This window comes from Gymnodraco acuticeps, unplaced genomic scaffold, assembly GCF_902827175.1.
Source record: "Gymnodraco acuticeps unplaced genomic scaffold, fGymAcu1.1, whole genome shotgun sequence".
Classification (NCBI taxonomy): domain Eukaryota; kingdom Metazoa; phylum Chordata; class Actinopteri; order Perciformes; family Bathydraconidae; genus Gymnodraco; species Gymnodraco acuticeps.
The window spans coordinates 308,501-314,710 of record NW_022991032.1 but is presented as its reverse complement, the minus strand read 5'-3'; the positions used below and the strand labels follow the sequence as shown (position 1 = coordinate 314,710).

The 6,210-nt window shown below is 42.5% G+C and overlaps 1 long non-coding RNA gene across 2 annotated transcripts; it reads right to left on the bottom strand.

Moving 5' to 3' along the window:
* Positions 1 to 355: 355 nt before the first annotated feature.
* Positions 356 to 1,094, bottom strand: LOC117559702. Of its 2 annotated transcripts, none has more exons than XR_004570989.1 (2): positions 1,073 to 1,094; positions 356 to 490 (listed from the first exon to the last, which is right to left on the bottom strand). It is a non-coding gene; the product is annotated as an uncharacterized LOC117559702 (long non-coding RNA). The 2 variants fall into 2 exon arrangements; XR_004570990.1 differs by lacking the exon at positions 1,073 to 1,094 and adding an exon at positions 859 to 887.
* Between the last annotated feature and the right edge of the window lie 5,116 nt (positions 1,095 to 6,210).

Sequence of the window (6,210 nt, the reverse complement as noted above, 5' to 3'; positions counted from 1 at the left end):
CAGCAGCATGATTATGACGTTAAATGTGTTGTTTTAGGAACATCCATTGTAAATACATGGAATTCAATAAACATTGAATAGCATGTCATGCAGTTTGTCTGTGCCTATTCCTCAGTGTTGTCCTGGCATATAGTCTCTCCCATGGTTTGCTGTGCTGCCTGGGGATGCTCCAATCTTTTCGAAAAAAGAGTAAGAATGTACGGCTTCCCCACTGACACAGAGAGGAGGAAAAAATGGCTAGCTCAAGTCAACAGGAGCAACTTAACTATCAAAACAGACAACCGCAACAAAATATGTGAGGTAATCATATTCAAACACTGCATTTGCACTTTTTCACAAAACGAAGAACACACCATTGGGAAGCTTAATGTTTGGTTTAATACAAATAACAGGGAAAGGCTTGAAAAACACAGAGTTGAGACTCAAGGTGCAGGGTGAGGGTCTCAGTGCAGGTATTCAGGCTCCATTGAATCCCCCTCTGGTTCTTGTGCTGAAAGAGGGAGAAACAGACAGGAGAAAGGGTTATACACACCTATATAGCACACCTATTGGATGGGAAATTGCCTTGGGGAGATAAGGTGTGGTCTTTGTTCCCAAATGAAGTTATGGAACTTTATTATTTGTGAGTTTAACAAAGTATGACAAATGACATCAGTAATGGATGTGATATGAATTTGTATAAAGTATGTATGTGGTCAGACAAAACTGAGTTGTGTGTGTGTGTGTGTGTGTGTGTGTGTGTGTGTGTGTGTGTGTGTGTGTGTGTGTGTGTGTGACTCTGCAGGCACATTTTGATGCAGACCAGTTTGTCAAGACCAAAAAGGGCAAGACTAGTCTGAGAGCAGATGCTATACCCACCATCTTCGTGCATCGCCCTGTGGTCAAAAGGAGGAGGGCCCCTGCACCACGGGACCTGTATCTACAAAGCCCATAGCTGATGATCACAGCTATAGTGTGAAAGGTGACACAGGTATAATAAGTCCTAACTCTTAATAATAAAAGTAATATTTCTTATTTGTAAGTGGTATAATATTTATGTTCGAAAATTAACAGTGAGATGTCTTCTACTTACATTAGTCTCAAAGATTGAGGGAAGAAGGGATGAGGAGACTGAGAGAAGGGAAAGTGAGGGTGAAGAAAGAGAGAACATGGCTAGTGAGGAGAGACAGGGAGAGCTGACACCACCCAGTCAGCCAGCAGCCAGTCAGCATACCAGGGAACCAGCAGCCAGTCAGCATACGAGGGAACCAGCAGTCAGTCAGCATACAAGGGAACCAGCAGCCAGTCAGCATACGAGGGAACCAGCAGCCAGTCAAACAGATCTATTAAAAAAATTGCAAGAAGACAAGAAGGAATCACCAAAAAAACAAAGGCTGCACTAAGAAAAATAAGGAAGGAAAATGTAGCTCTCAAGAAAACAATGAAAATTAGGGACAACAAATTTAAGAAAACGTTTTCAAAAGACCAACTTAAGGCATTGGGCAGACTTACCACAAAGGGGATGAAATGGAGCAATGAGACAATTAAGAAGGCTTTAAAAATGAGCTTTGCTGCTGGACCAACAGGTTACAAAACTCCCAAGAAGCCTTTGATTTCATTCACCAAATTGAGGAACTATTTAGGACCAAGACTGGTTCCTCCCTCATGTAGCTCCCCAATGCAGTGGGTGTCTTGGAGAAAGAAGATTGGTTTGGACTAACCATTGCCCCTCCACCTGCCAGCACCACTGCTCATCCACCTGCCAGCACCCAGCCAACATCCTTGCTCCTCCACCTGTAACATCACTGCCCCTCCACTTGTAACATCACTGCCCCTCCACCTGCCATACAGTAGGTTATTAATATACACTAACAAGATTACTTATATAATACAGTGATAGAATACATGTTTAGTATGCTTACTTATATACAACAGTAGTATTAAACGTACCTTGTGTTTTCACTCTCACGTAGGTCACTCTCCCTTTGCCATCATTTCAAAATCAGCTGAGCTGCAACATAATACAGACAGGTAATAATCAACAGAATACACTAAAAACACTCACCCATAAGTTACGTTTTGGTTTACTGTTTGGAAGTCTCAAATATGCACTCTAAATTCATATCAATAGCGATGTATCACACACATGGCTCTCTTCCTTATTATTGTGTAACGTTAACTTTATTATACTAGCTTGTAGGCTATGGGCATAGATATGTCTCATAATTATTTGTGTGAACATAAAAATAGTGTGTGTAAATATGTGATTTGTAAATGTAAAACACCATCCACAAATGCATTTAAAAGATTTGCAAACTCACAAATAAATGTGCAAATGTGAAACGGATCTGCAAATACGCTAAATATTTTTCACAAATAAAAAAAAGATCTGTGAATATCTCTAACATTTACAACTTTCGATCAGGCATTTGTGAATCCATTTTGTATTTGTCGACCAAAAATGCGCTTGCGGCTCTCAAATCAGTCCTTTTGAATTCTCCTATCCACTTTCCCTTAACGTTTCACTCAGAGGTCAAGGTATATGAGATAGGGTTAGAATTTAGGAGCTGATTTTTGGATTATCGGAACGCAATGGTGACATCCGGTTTCGCTATGAGTGGTCGCATTTCCGAGAGCTCCCGCTTTGGAGGTTATTCCTCACGATTTTTTACATATTTCATCCTCCTGACAATATGGATTATGGACTCCTACCTCAACTCATCAATGAGGCAACATCACTTAGAGAAGGAGAGTAATGAAAGCGAGGATAAAATGAACCACAATTACTTTTACCTTCTCAACGGCTGGGAAAGGAAACACCTCGCTTTTGGAAGTGCAAGCATTCATGCATTATTAACTGCAAACCCGACGCGAAAGTACTTACCCCCGTCAGGCAAACTAGACCGAAGAAGTATGATCGTCTTCGTTTTATTGTTAGCGGGAGACATCCATCTGAATCCGGGCCCGGTGCAGACAAGAAACCAGTCCTGCAGGCTCGAGGAGTTAGCATCACAACTAGCATCTCTTCCGCTGCAGCAACAACTACGCGATGACAACAGAGACCGTGGAGACAGCGGAGATCGAGGAATTAACGGAGACTTCGTCATTCCTCCGGGGACGCCTCGGCAGACAGACACGCATGAGGCAGTGACGAGAGGAAGAGAACCGAGATCCGAGGGAACAAATATCCGCCATGTTGTTAGCCACCCTGCTAGCATATCAACGGCTAAAGCTACAACGGAGCCTCCCTCCCCCCCACCACCACCCCACCCCACCTCTCCAAACACCACGGCAGGCCGCAAGCCGGTTGCTGTAACGGACAAAGACAAATATCTGCAAGCTGACGACATTGTGCATTTAAGCAACAAAAATGGACTACATATTTTTCATCTGAACACTAACAGCCTGAGACACAAACTGGCTGAACTCAGGCAGCTATTCATGAACGGCAAGGCAAGCATATTATGCTTTTCTGAGACCAAATTGGACAATTCAATTACAGATTCAGAGATTGAAATTGAAGATTATCTTGTAGTGAGAAGGGACAGGAACGTGAATGGAGATGGTGTCTGCATGTACATACATAAAGACACCAATTTCAAAAACCGTACTGACCTGCATCATGAAAATATTGAATCTGTGTGGGTTGAAATTCTTTTTGACAATGCTAAATCTGTAATAGTCGGGACAATCTATAGACCACCGGAACAGAGTGACTTTTATGATACATTAGATGGGTGTTTGGCTGATGTGGGGGATGTAGAGACAATTATTATTGGAGAGGAGACTGGAACACGGATATGCAACGTAAAGACACGTCCGTCTTCAAGTCCTTCAGTAGAATTTGTGATCTGCACGGCTTCAGCCAGCTAATCACCCAACCCACCCGGGTATGTGAAACAACACAAACTACCATTGATCTCATTCTGACCTCTGACAAGTCCAGGATCTCCAGTAAATGGGTTATAGCATGTGGTTTAAGTGATCATTATATGATATTCTGTACCCGCAAAAAGCTAAAACAAAGGGCCGGCTGTCACAAAACAGTCATATCTAGAGACCTCAAAAACTACTCTAGCGAGGCCTTTAACCTAGAACTGGAGAGCCTGGACTGGTCAGATGAGCTCAGTGGTACACAAGTTGAAGAAACATGGCTTGGTTTCAAAAACAAATTCTCTGCAATACTCAATGATTTGGCCCCCCTAAGAACAACCAGGGTAACAAAATTGCGCTGAGCCGTGGATGCACTTCGGCATACTGACCGCCATGAAAACCAGAGACAGAAAATGCTCTGAGTTTCATAAAAGTCAGTCAATGCTTTCCAAAAGCACGAGCAATGAAAATTGTAAATAAGCAATCTGTATGTAAAAAACCACCTGTATGTAAATTGTAAATAAGCCATCTGTATGTCAAATGTGTCTTAATTAGGGCTGCCTGTATGGATCAGGTTTTTGCCAAAGCGAGCCCTTTTACTATAATAATAATATGCTATGTATTATATCAACCGTATTGGTACAATGAGCGACATCTAGTTACGGGTTTTGGAACATTAATTTGATATTTCTCAAGGCAGTTAGACTCCAGAGACAAACCAAGGCAAGGCAATTTTATTTATATAGCACTTTTCAGCACGTGGCGATTCAAATTGCTTTACAGATTAAAAGCAAAAGACATTTAAGAACAAATACAGCATGAATACATAATTAAAAAGGCATTTAAAAACAGGCATAATAAGCAAAGGTAATTAAATAAACACAGCAGGTACAGAATACATGACTTGTTAGTTGGGATTTTAAAATAGGAATTGTTTCAGCGGACGTGCACGATTTGGGCAGTTTGTTCCAAATTGTTGGGGCATACTAACTCAAAGCTGCTTTTCCATGTTTAGTGGTTATTCTCGGAACAGAGAGCAGACCCAACCAGGGGACTTTATTTTTAATCTGTGTCTATCCATTTGGTGCAGTATTTGATCCAATATTACATTTGGTTTATATATTAGTCACTTTCTTATGAAATGCCAGGTTTTAGGCCTTGATTTGAACATTCAATCCTGAAAATAAAAAATCAACCAGATTAATGTTTCTTTAATCCTGACCTGACCTAAGTAAATCTGTATAGGAAGAGGAGTTAAGGGATAGAGGAGAAAAGGTTATGGTATAATTACAGAGCCTGTCCATTTATAAATTGAGGAAATCAATGTTAGTCTGTTAACCAAAGTGCAGCCATCTATCTATCAACTATCTATTATTAAAGATCAGAGGAAAAGAATAGAATGAGAGGGGTAAATCCGGAATAAAAATAAAGAAGCAAAGAGATTGTAGAGCAGTGAGAAGGAAACAAGCTCGGTGTGTCAATTCATTACATTGCCAGTATTTTTCGTTGTTGTGAAAACAAATCGCCCCCTCGGATTTTTTAACAGCCCCCTCAGTCATTTCATCCTGGAGCCGGGCCTGGTTAGAGCTATTAGCTCAGGAGCACGCCGAGGCTGCTCCGTGCTGATACACGGGGGCGGTCGGGACTTCAGGGTCCGGGAAGAAGATCATGCACACTTGGGTAATGCTGAGCGTGCGATGCGAGGTCAGCCACGGGTTGACCCATCGTAAATCTGTAATTTCTGCAGGGAGAGAGGGCATTGGAAAGCTGACTGTCCAAAAGCCAGAAGGGGGAATAATGGGGGCCAGTTTAACTCTGCTGCTTGTGCTGTGTCTGTGGTACCCTTACCGGTCATCTCTCCCTGTCAACAGGTTAGCGAGCCAAGCAGGTTGAAGGAACCAGTTCTCTGCATTTTTGTCAATCGGATACGTGTCATTGGTGGGAAGTGACATCAGCATGCCGGTAAACATTTTGAGACACAGCATCGTTTGTTTCATACATTCTGAGCTCTGTGCTACCGTTTTCTGAACAATCTAGAACTGGGGACTTTGTCCTGATGCGAGGTATGGGAATGCACTCATTCCCATACCTCGCATCAGGACAAAGTCCCCCAGCCTTTTTTTTTGTGCCTGTTCCTCTGCATTCTGTTGTGCTTTTTTCTGGTTTGGTGCAGGGTGAGGTCGCCATGGGGGTCCGTCCTGTAATGCCAATTGAAGGTGTGGATGTTATCCTGGGTAACGGCCTGGCTGGCAGCCGTGTGTGGGCTGAGGGTCCACCGCCTACCATACTGTCATCTTCACCCACTGTGACTGTTAACCCAAAGGAAAATGCTAAGTGCTCCCCTGGAGTGTTAGTGGC